At 41.6% G+C, this 15,217-nt stretch overlaps 1 protein-coding gene across 5 annotated transcripts in view; it reads right to left on the reverse strand.

Moving 5' to 3' along the window:
* Positions 1–15,217, reverse strand: part of HIVEP3 (HIVEP zinc finger 3) — a 497,332-nt gene that overhangs the window by 415,127 nt on the left and 66,988 nt on the right. The window contains exon 2 of one of the 5 annotated variants that reach the window (XM_057500093.1): positions 7,447–7,545. The exons of the other annotated variants lie outside the window; for them this stretch is intronic. The gene's annotated coding sequence lies outside the window, so the exon portion shown is untranslated. The remainder of the gene's footprint in view (positions 1–7,446; positions 7,546–15,217) is intronic. 5 annotated transcript variants of the gene reach the window in all.

Consider the following 15,217-nt stretch of genomic DNA (forward strand, 5'->3'; position numbering starts at 1 on the left):
CTTATTTATAGTAGCCTAAATTACAAATATTCCAAATATCCACCAACAGTAGAATGGTATATTCCACTGTAGCAAAATATCCAATGAAACATGAGACAGTGAAAAAGAACTAACTTCATTTATGCAACCCATGATAAGGAAGCTCACAAACATACATTACATTGAGAAAAAAAGGCAGACAGGAAGAGAGCATACTGTGTGATTCCACTTATGCAAAGACTAAAAACAGGTAAAATTACTCTATTGTGATAAAAGCCAGAGTGGTTATATTTGATGGAGGCAGATAGTGACTGAAAGGACTCAACACTTGTGATGTGCAGGTTCTATTCTTGTTCTGTGTGGAGATTATAAAAGTGTGCTCATTTTGTGAAATTCTACCAACTATATACTTAAGACTTGTCCACTTTAGTGTGCATATGATAAAAAGTAATCACTACAGGTCCCTATCCCCCTGTTTGCACTGGTTGGTCTAACACATAATTAGTGTCTCAAGTAGGGCCAGTCAGGGTCTTTCCTTGTGCTTTGACATAGGGAGGCTGGGAGAGAGATGAGCCCTTTTCCTTTTGAACTACAAGTTGCAAGAATATGAGGCTTGAGTGAGCCTCAGCTGTCTTTCCTGTCATTTGGAGAGAGCCTGCTTGTGGTAGGAGAAAAGGAGGGGCAGCAAATTTCTGTATTATAACTGGACATAGAACAATTCACAGAGGGAATCAGTAAAGCCCTGAAACCTCTTGACAGCTGCTGCAGGCAGTACCCCAACAGAAGTACCCCAAGTCACCTGCTCACCTAGGACAGCAAGACACCTAGAAGAGGACAACTCAGTCTAAGACAAACCAGATGAGAACCATAAAATACTGGAGCAGGACCCAATTGTATGTGGTTATGAATTCATCTTGTATTGAAGTAAGACCATTGTCAATATGAGTTAATTGTGAGTAATTCTACATATAAATTCCTCTATAGTGTTATTCTTCAATAGTGCTATTTCCAATATTTTATTAGTGTTTTATTTGTAAAAGAACCTCATTCAATAAAGACGGCAGCATGAGAGGTGAGATAGAGGCTTCCTCTTAAAACTGCATATAATACGAAAATATAACTAATACAACTAATCCAGGAAAGAGGGCTGCGCCAAACTGCATACACCTGGAGAAAAGAATAAACCTCATGGAACAGGGTAATGTACCAAAGCCATGGCCCAGCTGGACCCAAGCCCTTCCCTTACCCCAGCTCACCAGCAGGAGGGAGAGAAATGCAGCAGGGAGGGAGTGGAGGACTGGGAATACTGAATACCTAAATCTGGAGATCTGCACTGGGAGCACAAACCTACATTTCATGGTGCTTTCATGGTACTCTCATAATTAGGGGGTGGGAAAGCCATGACAGGCAAAACACCTGGAGACATTGAGATTCCAGCCACTTGTAGAAAGCAGGGATCCATAACAGGCTGCTCTGGGACAAAAGAAAGGCAGGCAGTCTGAGAGACTTCCTAACAGCAAGAGGGCTTCTAAAGGGGCAATGATTGCACAGAGCTTACTGCTCAGGAGAAAGGACAGGTAGAAAAATTGTCCAGGTACACTCTGCCCAGCAGGTTGGGAAATTTCTCCATCTTCAGGCACTCCAGCTCCTTGGCTGGCTACACAGCTCAAAGGACCCCCTCCATGATACACAGCCTACTGGCCTTTCTACCAGCCAGCCACATCTGGCTCACAAACCAGCAAACCCTACCTTGGCGTTAGGCCAGCCAGAGAGAAGCCTTGTCCACAGCAACTACAAAAGCAAAGCATAGAGGCTTATATCTGTGTGCTCAGCCCATTGGATCTGGCAGTGGAGACAGGCATAGCAGGCAGGAAGCAGGAAACAGCTCTTTCCTCCCCCCAGGAACCAACACCGCTCCCCTGCGACCCATTACATTGATTGTTCCAGGGGATGAGCAGCACCAGAGAGTAGAGCTTCTGGACACTAGAAAGTGCCATATACAAATATGAAAGGCCAAAGGAACCTGGTTCAAAGAAAAATTATGAAGAAAACACCTGAGAAAGATTCAAATGAAATTGACATCATGAACCTTCCTAAAAGGGATTTCAAAATAAAAATCATTAACATGCTCATGGAGGTACAGAAAAATATTCAAGAACTCAGGAATGAATTCTGGTCAGAGATCCAATCATTGAAGAGCACAATAGAGGGTATTAAAGCAGATTAGATATGGTGGAGGAGACGATAAATGAAATAGAAATTAGAGAAGAGGAATACAAAGAAGCTGAGGCACAGAGAGAAAAAAGAATCTCGAAGAATGAAAGAATATTGAGAGAACTGTGTGACCAATCCAAATGGAACAATATTCGCATTATAGGAGTACAAGAAGAAGAGAGAAAAAGGGATAGAAAGTGTCTTTGAGGAGATAATTGCTGAAAACTTCCCCAATCTGGGGAAGGAGATAGTCTCTCAGGCCATGGAAGTGCACAGATCTCCCAACACAAGGGACACAAGAAAGACAACACCAAGACATATAGTTATTAAAATGGCAAAGATCAAGGATATGGACAGACTATTAAAAGCAGCCAGAGAGAGAAATAAGATCACATACAAAGGAAAGTCCATCAGGCTATCACCAGACTTCTCAGCAGAAATCTTACAGGCCAGAAGGGAGTGGCAAGGTGTATTTAATGCCATGAAGCAAAAGGGGCTTGAACCAAGAATACTTTACCCGGCAAGATTACCATTTAAATTTGAAGGAGGGGTTAAACAATTTCCAGATAAGCAAAAGCTGACAGGATTTACCTCCCACAAACCATCTCTACACCGTATTTTGGAGGGACTGCTATAGATGGAAGTGTTTCTAAGGTTTAATAGCTGTCACCAGAGGTAATAAAAACACAGTAAAGAAACCAGAACAGTTAATGACTAAGCAAATGCAAAACTAAATCAACTATCCCCAAAGTCAATCAAGGGAAAGACAAAGAGTACAGAATATGATATCTAACACACAAAGACTGGAGGAGGAAGAAAAAGGAGGAGAAAAAAAGAATCTTTAGATTGTGTTTGTAATAGGATACTAAGTGAGTTAAGTTAGACACTTAGATAGTAAGGAAGTTAACCTTGAACCTTTGGTAACCATGAATCTAAAGCCTGCAATGGCAGTAAGTACATAAATATCAATAATCACCCTAAATGTAAATGGACTGAATGCACCAATCAAAAGACACAGAAGCACTGAATGGATAAAAAAACAAGACCCAACTATATGCTGCCTAAAAGAGACTCACTTTAAACCCAAAAACATATATAGACTAAAAGTGAAGGGATGGAAAAAAATATTTCATGCAACTAATAGGGAGAAAAAAGTAGGAGTTGCAGTACTTGTATCAGACAAAATAGACTTCAAAACAAAGAAAGTCACAAGAGACAAAGAAGGACATTATGTAATGATTAAGGGGTCAATCCAACAAGAAGATATAACCATTTTAAATAATCTATGCACCCAACACAGGAGCACCTACATATGTGAAACAAATACTATCAGAATTAAAAGGGGAAATAGAATGCAATGCATTCATTCTAGGAGATTTCAACACTCCACTCACTCCAAAGGACAGATCAACCAGACAGAAAATAAGTAAGAAGACACAGGCACTTAACAACACATTAGAATAGATGGACCTAACAGACATCTACAGAACTCTACACCCCAAAGGAGCAGAATGCACATTCTTCTCAAGTGCACATTAAAAATTTTCAAGAATAGATCATGTACTAGGCCACAAAAAGAGCCTTGGTAAATTCAAAAAGATTGAAATTATACCAACCAGTTTCTCAGACCACAAAGGTATGACACTAGAAATAAATTACGCAAAGAAAATGAAAAATCCCACAAACATATGGAGATTTCACAACATGCTCCTAAATAACCAATGGATCAATGATCAAATAAAAACAGAGATCAAGCAATATATGGAGACAAATGACAACAAAAATTCAACACCACAAAATCTGGGGGACTCAATGAAGGCTGTACTAAGAGGGAAGTATATTGCAATATAGGCCTAACTCAGGAAAGAAGAACAATCTCAAATGAACACTCTGACATCACAATTAACAAAACTAGAAAAAGATGAACATATGAGGCCCAAAGTCAGTAGAAGAAGGGACATAATAAAGATTAGAGCAGAAATAAATAAAATCGAGAAGAATAAAACAGTAGAAAGAATCAATGAAAGCAAGAACTGATTTTTCAAGAAAATAAGCAAAATAGATAAACCCCTAGCCAGACTTATCAAGAAAAAAGAGAGTCTACACACATAAACAGAATCACAAATGAGAAAGGAAAAATCACTACGGATACCACAGAAATACAAAGAATTATGAGAGAATACTATGAAAAATTATATGCCAACAAACTAGATAACTTAGAAGAAATGGACAACTTTCTAGAAAAATATAACCTTCCAAGGCTGACCCAGAAAGAAACAGAAAATCTGAACAGACCAATTACCAGCAACGAAATTGAATTGGTAATAAAAAAACTACCTAAGAACAAAAACGTGGACCAGATGGCTTCACCGCTTAATTTTATCAAACATTTAGTGAAGACCTAATACCATCCTCCTTAAAGTTTACCAAAGAGTAGACGTAGAGGAAATACTTCCAAACCCATTCTATGAGGCCAGCATCACTCTAATACCAAAACCAAGCAAAGACACCTCAAAAAAAGAAAATTACAGACCCAAAGCCCTGATGAACATAGAGGCAAAAATACTCAACAAAATATTAGCAAACCGAATTCAAAAATACATCAAAAAGATCATCCATGATGATCAAGTAGGATTTATTCCAGGGATGCAAGGAAGGTACAACATTTGAAAATCCATCAACGTCGTCCACCACATCAACAAAAAGAAGGACAAAAACCACATGATCATCTCCATAGATGCTGAAAAAGCATTTGACAAAATTCAACATCCATTCATAATAAAAACTCTCAACAAAATGGGTATAGAGGGCAAGTACCTCAACATAATAAAGGCCATATATGACAAACCCACAGCCAACATTATATTTAACAGCAAAAAGCTGAAAGCCTTTCCTTTAAAATCAGGAACAAGACAAGGATGCCCAGTCTCTCCACTTCTTTTCAAGATAGTACTGGAGGTCCTAGCCACAGCAATCAGACAACACAAAGAAAGAAAAGGCATCCAGATTGGCAAGGAAGAAGTTAAACTGTCCCTGTTTGTAGATGACATGATATTGTAAATAAAAAACCCTAAAGAATCCACTATAAATCTACTAGATCATATAAACCCTAAAGAATCCACTATAAATCTACTAGATCTAATATATGAATTCAGCAAAGTTGCAGGATACAAAATTAATACACAGAAATCTGTTGCATTCCTGTACACTAATAATGGACTAGCAAAAAGAGAAATCAGGAAAACAATTCCATTCACAGTTGCATCAAAAAGAATAAAATACCTACGACTAAACCTAACCAAGGAAGTGAAAGACCTATACTCTGAAAACTACAAGACACTCATGAGAGAAATTAAAGAAGATACCAATAAATGGAAACACATCCCGTGCTCATGGATAGGAAGAATTAATATTGTCAAAATGGCCATCCTGCCTAAAGCAATCTACATATTCAATGCAATTCTTATCAAAATACCAACAGCATTCTTCAATGAACTAGAGCAAATCATTCTAAAATTCATATGGAACCACAAAAGACCTTGAATAGCCAAAGAAATCCTAAGAGGAAAGAATAAAGCTGGGGTTATTATGCTCCCCAATTTCAAGCTCTACTACAAAGCCACAGTAATCAAGACAATTTGGTACTGGCACAAGAACAGACCCATAGACCAATGGAACAGACTAGAGAGCCCTGATATAAACCCAACCATATATGGTCAATTAATATATGATAAAGGAGCCATGGACATACAATGGAGAAATGAAAGCCTCTTCAACAACTGGTGTTGGCAAAACTGGACATCTACATGCAAGAGAATGAAACTGGATTATTGTTTAACCCCATACACAAAAGTAAACTCGAAATGGATCAAAGACCCAAATGTAAGTCATGAAACCATAAAACTCTTAGAAGACAACACAGGCAAAAATCTCCTGCATATAAGCATGAGCAACTTCTTCCTGAATACATCTCCTCAAGCAAGGGAAACAAAAGCAAAAATGAACACATGGGACTACATCAAACTATAAAGTTTCTGTACGGCAAAGGACACCATCAGCAGAACAAAAAGGCATCCTACAGTATGGGAGAATATATTTGTAAATGACATATACGACAAGGGGTGAACATCCAAAATATATAAGGAACTCACATGCCTCAACACCCAAAAAGCAAACAACACAATTAAAAGATGGGCAGAGGATATGAAGAGACAATTCTCCAAAGAAGAAATTCAGATGGCCAACAGACACGTGAAAAGATGCTCCACCTCACTAATCATCAAGGAAATGCAAATTAAAACCACAATGAGATTATCACCTCACACCAGTAAGGATGGCCAGCATCAAAAGACTAAGAACAACAAATGCTGGTGAGGATGCGGAGAAAGGGGAACCCTCCTACACTGCTGGTGGGAATGTAAACTAGTTCAACTATTGTGGAAAGCAATATGGACGTTCCTCAAAAAACTAAAAATAGAAATATCATTTGACCCCAGAATCCCACTCCTTGGAATTTACCTAAAGAATACAACTTCTCAGACTCAAAAAGACATATGCACCCCTATGTTTGTTGCAGCACTATTTACAATAGCCAAGATATGGAAGCAACCTAAGTATCCATCAGTAGATGAATGGGTAAAGAAGAAGTGGTACATATAGACAACGGAATACTATTCAGCCATAAGAAAGAAACAAATCTTACCATTTTCAACAACATGGATGGAGCTGGAGGATATTATGCTCAGTGAAATAAGCCAGGCGGAGAAAGACAAGTGCCAAATGATTTCCCTCATTTGTGGAGTATAACAACAAGCAAAACTGAAGGAACAAAATAGCAGCAGACTCAGACTCCAAAAAGGGACTAGTGGTTACCAAAGGGAAGGGGTGTGGGAGAGTGGGTTGCAAGGGAGAGAGATGGGAATTGAGGGGTATTATGTTTAATACACATGGTGTGGGGGGTCATGGGGAAAACAGTGCAGCACAGAGAAGGCAAACAGTGAATCTGTGGCATCTTACTACACTGATGAACAGTGACTGTATTGGGGTATGGGTGGGGACTTGATAATATGGGTAAGTGTTTTAACTGCATTGTTTTTTCATGTGAAACCTTCATAAGACTGTATATCAATAATACCTTAGTAAAAAAAATAACCACTACATGTAGTTAGAAATAAATTATTTGGACAATTAAACCTTCCTTAACATTGGGGGCAGAGGGAATCTGGACTGGAAGGTTCTGTAGACAGCTCTCACCTGTGAGTCACTCACGCTGGCACAGGGCAGCAGCTCTCCTTCAGGGGTCTCTTCCCATTCTGTCTCTAGTCCATCTGTCTTCCACATCCAGCCGGAATTCTGTAGCAAGTGGTTTAATTTGTTTTATCAATTTAACCGCAGAAGTCAACATATATAAGATCAAACTCTTCATCATCTCTTGCTTCCCTTTCATGCATTCTTTCCTTGCTCTCTATCATAGATAGTAGGATAATGAACTTCCTACCGCTTTAGGTAGAAACCTCACCCCATTGCATCATTAAGAAGTGATGTGTCTGGAGAAGAGCTCTTCCTCAATCCATGCCCTCTTCTCCAGACACATCGCTTTCATTTTTCCTCTTTTGTTTATTCATTCATTGACCTCATACGTATTTGTGAAATGTGTGGTGCTTGCTAGCCCGACGAGAGAGGCTGAGCATGGTGGAGGCCAGCGAGATATGGCCTCTGCTAACCAAAGCCCTGGCTTCCACCTGGGCTCTCCAACCCCTTCCTGTGTGGGGGCACTTCCTGTATAGTCTCACCAACAGCTCTTCCTGCCCGCTTCACTCCTCCCCTGCACTGCCACCAACTCACGACTCACTTCTCCACCCGTTACACAATACTTGAGTAAGCAAGACATGCTCATGAAGGGAAATTTGGAAAATACATGAAATAATAAAAAGGGGAAGACTTTTTTTCCCTATCATTCATATTCCTAACATTCAAAGATTTTTAATAATGTGACTATCTTCTTTACCATTTTTTAAATGATGGCTCTTTTTAGTACACAAGTATGATTACTTCCCTCTCTTCACAAGGCAGCCCTGAAGGAGAGCTGCTGCCCTGTGCCAGGGTGAGTGACTCACAGGTGAATCTTCAGGACCTTCTAGTCCAGTTCCCTCTGTCCCCATTGTTAGTGAATATTTAGTTGCCCAAATAATGTATTGCTAACTACATGTTTTGGTTACTTTTTATTTAAGGATATCATATGCCCACCAAAGTGGACAAATCTTAAGTATACAGTTGGTGGAATTTTCACAAAATGATTACACTTCCCTAATCTCCAGGCAGCGTCAAGTTCTCCCACTGCCTACGGTCACAGGCTGTGGATAACAGGAGTTCTGCACCACCCCATCTCTGCTCACACCGTTCCCTGTGCCTACAGGGCTCTTCCCTCACCTTTCTGGCCTCAAAAACTGCCACTCACCTTTCATGGCCCATCCAAATTTCACTTCTGCTGGACCCTGTTTAGGTGGCACTTGACACAACATGCTGTAATTATGTGGGAGGCAGCTGTTAACAAAACTGACTCTGGAATTAGACTGCTTGCATTCAAGTCAGATCTGTAACTCACTAGCTGTGTGGTGACTCTGGGCCACTTATTTAACCTGTCTGTGCCTCAGTCTCATATATACAGGAATAAAATGCTGGAATTCCTTCAGAGTATTTCTATGAGGATTAAATGAGATCCCGTTAACGGGTAACAGCACAATGCCAGCCACATATGCTCTCAGGACATATTACTTATTATAATTGTCCCATGTCTGTCTTGTCCCCCTAGACCATGCACATCCCACAGGAGGGATTTCTTCTTTATCTCTGTACTGCTTACCCCATGCTCCGTTTGAAGTGCTTTATAAATTCTTGTGGAATGAATGAATGATCTGCCAAATCTTCCTCACATATTGTCTTACTATACTGAAAAAAAAAGGAGGAAGATGATGGGGAGAGAGAGAAGAAGAAAGGAGATGAAAGATGAGGAGGAGGAAAGAGGAAGAGGAAAGGAGGAAAGAGGAGGAGGAGGAAGGAGAGAATAGCAATGAACCGCCACTACTAATAATGGCATCTGACTCCCGGGTGCACAGAGACTCGCACTGTGGTGCCCCCTCCAGCCTGCAGTGACAGCCCTCTTCTGCTGCTGACTCTTTGGAGCCCAGGAATATGCTGGCCCTGAAAGCTGGTGCAAAGCTCAACATTACATTCTGGTGTCTGGGACAGTGAGGTTGCATAACTGGGACTCTGCTCAGAGAGAGGACCCTCAGATGGACCCCTGGAGACAACCCCAGGAAGCAAGTCTACACGGCCTGCGCCAGGCCTACCCAGAAAGTACCAGATCGCCTGGAGTGGAAAAATGCATGCCAGGCATCCTCTGTGGGCATCATCCCATCCTCAGATTCCCCAGGACAGATGTAGCACTGGATGTGTAGAATTTTTAAAGGTTTCCTTGTAGATGAAGTATCTTGGCAAAACCTGTTTTTACTGACTCCAGATATACTGGCTTCTACTATTTTCTAGAGTCAGTGATAAATCCCCAAGAACTCATGAAGGTTTCTAGCACACATGAAGGTCCAGAAAACCTTTGTTTTGCTGATTAGGGAGACTACATAAATTTTTAATGATTATTAAAGAAATAAATGCCAACCTTGCAGAGAAACACATTTTTCTCTGTCTTTGAACAAATACCTAGGAGGCCTTTTGGGCCTTCACCTCGACATAGGCCTAGTGGTTTCACCCCAGCCGTGGGGGCCAGCTCCACCCCAGCAGTTGTTTTCAAGGGCATTCACTCATCATCAGAGGCCCCTAGTCTCTGAGCAGGGGGTCATGTCCTAGGGGGTCAAATCCACACAGACAACACGCGCCTTCCAAGGGGCTGGCAACACCATGAGCTTGCAGATTTTTGCAAAGCCATTAAACCATGGATTTGGAAGTTATTCAGGCCTGAGTTTGAATCCCAGCTCCGCTACTCACTAGCTATGTGGCCCAGGGCCAGTTGTTCATCTCTCTAAATCTGAGTTTCTTCATTTGTGAAATGGGGATAATAATAGCATTTACCCCTCAGGACACTGGTAAGGACTGAACAAAAAAAGGACTAACGTACAAAAAGGATTCAGGAGAGCAGTTGGTACACAAGTCATGCTCAGTAAATTATACTATTGTTACTCTTGTTTTAGAATCATTTTCTCAGCTTCCAGAGTTTGTTTTTCTAGTATTTCCACTGAGAGAGAAGAGTTGAGGCTAAAGATGCTGAATTGATCATAATAACAGCTAACCTTCAGAAGCATTTACAATGTTCCCAGCACTACATAGGTGGTATTTAGGTATTTTATCTCAGTTAATTCTTACAACAACATATCAGCCAGGTACTACCATGAACCCCATTTTAGAGAGGGGTGTACAAGGCCCAAAGAAGTTAATATGTTACCTTGGGGAAGGTGAGGAAGGAAAGAAATAGCTTGGTGAGTTGGGGAAGGATCACGCTAGGGCTCCAGAGCAGTTTTGGAAAAATTGTGGAAAAAAGGAAAGGGGATTTTAAGAAGTGTCTCTGTAGGTTATGAATTGGTTCCCTTTAATGATCTTTCAGAGGCACAAGTTAGAACTGGAATTCCTTTTTAATTAGTAGCTCCATTGTTGTTTTGAGACCACCTAAGTTCAGAGGACATAATTAAGTAGGAGGGAAGCACTTGCACCAGAATTGTAAGCTGGTCACCTACAACAGCAAAAACGCACCATGAGGAATGACCTCCCTGCAGAAGAATGGCCACCTGCAATTCCAGGCCAGGCTCGTGGAGAGAAGAGCTAACTGATCAGCTGCACTTCACCACAGTCATCCACTTCCAAGTTCCTCCCAGGGCACAGCTCCTTTCTGTTCTTTCACTTTTTTCCCCTCTCTTTAATAATGAATGTGTGACTCAGAGGTTTAATGAGTTACCAGGAGAAGTTAAGCAGAAGGGAAGCCCATTGAGTAAATGCATAATTAAAATTGCGAATGGACAGAGGAATACAATCATTGTGGGAGATAGGAATGACTCAGGGGTTAGGCTGGTTTAAAAAAGGGCCTCTGGGACTTAAACTATTTCTAGTGATGATCTGGAAATTGAAGGAAAATTCTGGACTCTTTCCACCCTCAAAAAGACAGACAGACCACCTAGGACCTCTCCTTTCCTTCCCCAAATGATCTAGACTGGTAGCTAGAAGTCACTCCCAGCAGAAGTTGAACAACAGCAAAGGCTGAATTCACCAAGGGAGTCATTACCCTTTGGTGCTAATACCACAAGACTCTAATGTCAGTTACTTCCCTAGTGGAGCTAAGTTTCCTGCAGGAAATAACAGGAGAAGGTGAAAAGCAAAGGTAGAGTCACACTGGATTTTTCACTGTTTAGTCCAAAACCACTAATATTTTGCCTGGCTGGAGAGAAAGACTAAGGAAGACCAGCACACCCTGAGATATGGGTGTATCCCCACCCTGAAGGGGCGGGGAGCTGGACAGTTGTGGTTCACAGAAGTCCACACACCACCCTGTAACCAATCATCCCTTTGAGTGTGGTCAAGATTAGAAAAGAAACAGTCCAAGGGCTGTGAGTTCTTAGAAATGCAGGCTGTTCCTACACAAGAAATTTAACGCTTCTGGTGTCAGGATCTCTGTAAAACAACAGCACCAGAAAGCACATTCTGACAATGAATCCAGTGACTCAAGCCCCTCCAGGTCAGCCATGCTGATGGACCAGCAGTACAATTTCATGCCAAATATCAAATGATCTAATATGATGACTTATTGTCTTGCTCCCACACCAGTGGACTTCATGTTTGACGAGGATCATGGCTATCCTATCTCTCCTCCTAGAACAAAGAAAAAGCAATTGATTTGCCAACGTGGAGGTACAGGTACAAATCCGAAGTATTTCCACTAATGGAAATAAAAAGAGGTATGTGCCCAAAGGCTGTGAATGGAGTTTGAAATTCATTTTTAATTTTTGTTTGAATATAAGCTTGTACAGGTTTTGAACTACACTAGAAACAAATTATTGCAGCTGCAATATGAACCACGAAGAAGAGGGAACTGGAAGCTGCTCCTGCTTTTGGGTCTTGTTCATTTAGAAAAGTTCTCCAAACTCCTTTATCTATGCTCAGGGCTGATGAGGAGTGAATAACTTGGGTGGTCCAAAACACTTACAATAAGTGGGGAAGGAGCCTAAATTTTTCTTTCAGTCACAATTCCATGATTATTTTGTAAAAGAAACACACACACAATTTAAGAGGGAAATAAAGATATGAAATGAATTATATTAGCATGAAAGGATTCAGTGATTTATTTTTCACCTTTACTTAATAAAGAACTTTTATGTTTTCACCATACTTTCTAAAAATCTACCTCCCACTAATCTGTAAGCCATTATAAGCAAAAGTTAAAAGAACTGCCCTATGTCCCAAGAAAACGTAAGGTGTCGCCAGAATAATCTTTATGCAAATAAGTTCATTTTGTTAAATAAACTGGAATAAAATCCCCAATTGTTACTATATTAATCCTAGTCCAATCACCAAAAAGTTCTTGATTCCCTAAGACTATTGCTAAGCACAAAGGTATTAGTTTCTCATCAATACTTTTCAATAAGTAATAAACACACTTAGCACAGCCCTTGTGTGACACAGAGGAACAGACTGTGGGTTCTGGAGCAAGGCCCTTTTGGGTCAAGTCCTGGCTTCCATATATATAGCTTAGGCCAGTGAATTAACTTCTCTGAGCCAACTATATCCTTAATGTCCCAGTAACCCCAAAACACTGGGAGAACTCCACCATTCAAGGCCAAACTTGGGAGAAGAGAGAAAAAGAAGTTCAAAAGGCGATGATCCCTATTGTTCAGATTGGACACAGAAATAAACCTCTGAACTCTAATAGAGGACGATGATTTCAGAAGGGTTTGCTCCTGGTCCAGATCTATTCTTAGCTGAAGGATAAGATGAATACCTAAAGGTTATAATGCAATGCAAAAATCCTCCCAGATTTCACCAGCTCTCAGTCTGATTCACTCCCTGAGTCAGGGCAGGACAAGGCACCAGCCCCTGTCCTTGAACGGACGACTACCTGAGTCAGAGTCTATTTTGAAAAGCTAAAACCGATCTACACCTGGCATTTCAAGGGCGAGCGAGCCAATTCACCCACATGCAGTCAACCACAGGTGAGTTTTTCTTCTATTCATAGACATTCTGGAAATAGGTCTGAAAGTACAGAAGAGGCAACACATTGGAGCAGAAATGGCACATATGAACTCCAGGACCACTGCTTACCAACTCTGGGCCCTAGAAAAATTATTTAACCCCTTTGAATAAAATGTATCTCATCTGTATAGAAGGCATAGGAGGCTGTGAGTGGTTCTCACACACTGGGTGGAGCCCAGGCAAGAACGAGCTGCAGCAGGCTCATGAACGGAGCAGCACTGACGGCAAGGAGGGAGGCCATCCGTGCGCCCAAAACCAGGGGCTTCCCTCCTCCAAGACTTTTATAGTTTCTGCTGCTGCTGGATGTTCAACTGGCTAGTGATAAAGGCCAATGCTGAGCCCCCAGTACAGCACATCCTTAGAGACTGACAGGCTAGTTGATGAGTTGATTCCCTTCTACCCTGTAAAGGGCAATCTTTCATTCTGATTAGGATCGATGATATTCCACATGTGGATTTATCTTTCTTGCTTGTAGGCCTCAGCTACTACCACCACCCAAGGACTCAGAGTGTCCAACTGAGTGCTACTGCTGAAACTCTGATCTATGACTGGTCCTGTACAAACTCACATCAGACAAAGAAATCCACTTTGCAGCAAAGGTGCACATGGGCATAGGACCATGAAACCTACTGGTCCTACTTAGCATACCACTCGAAAGCTGCTGGCTTGATAGAACATTGAAGCAATCTCTTACCAGTGCAGGTGAGGAGCAAGCTTGGACATCACACCCTGCACAGGTGAAACATGGTCCTTTGGGAGGCAGCATATACTTTAAATCAAGAGCCATTATATGGGACTGTTTCCTGATAAACAGAATACATAATCTGCTAACAAAGGGGTAGCGGGAGTAGGAGCGACTCCACACACTGTTACTGCCAGCGTCACTTGGGAAATCTGTGTGTCCCTTATTTGATACTTTAGGCTCTGAGGGTCTAGAAATGCTTCCATGATGACACAGTTTTTACTAAAAGTAAAGCTATAGCTGCTGTCTGCCTGGTTACTCTAGGCTCCTCATTCCAAAACCAGGCAAAGAAATGGAGCTTTCTTACTGGCAGGGGATTTGACCATGATCATCAAGAGAAAGTAGGGATGCTGCCATATACTGGGGCAGGGAAGGACATGATGATATGTGACGGATATGACAGACGGTCTGCTGGGGTGTGTCTTGGTGTTTCAGTGGCCAGTTTTAGCCGGCAACCACAGCCTCATAAGGGCATGATAACCAGGGGCTCAGACCCCTCAGAGATGAAAATCTGGCTCAATTCACCAGAGAAGCCACTCTGATCAGCAGAAGTGCTAGCCAAGGGAGGGGATTCTAGAAAGGGTAGCAGACAGGGGAAATGATGCGTATCAGGACCAACTATAACAGGGGGACTATAGTTTGTCCCACTAACTCCAAAATTCTGACCCACAAGAATCCTGGAGAAGTTGTGAGAGAACGGAGTAAGCTTAAAGTGAGAAACAAGTGGATCTGAGTGGTGCAAGGGGTGGACTGTAGCTGACGCTATTGGTGTCCCGCTCAGATCCCCACTTACCAGGAAGCTTTGCCCACCCTCCGACTGCAGCATGTGTTGGCTGCTTATGGTTCACACCTGCAACCCCCTCTGGAGGATCCCTGTTGGCTGATGGGAGCTGCCTTATCTAGAGATGCCTCTCCCTCCTCCCCAAGGGATACCTGGGACTGACTGAGGCAGAGAAATAAAAGCTGAACCCCCTTGCCTCAGGGCAGGATAACTTTTGTGGTACAATTCACATTCTGGAGCTCCTCATGGCATTAAGC

Source organism: Manis pentadactyla, chromosome 4 (genome assembly GCF_030020395.1).
Source record: "Manis pentadactyla isolate mManPen7 chromosome 4, mManPen7.hap1, whole genome shotgun sequence".
Lineage (NCBI taxonomy): Eukaryota > Metazoa > Chordata > Mammalia > Pholidota > Manidae > Manis > Manis pentadactyla.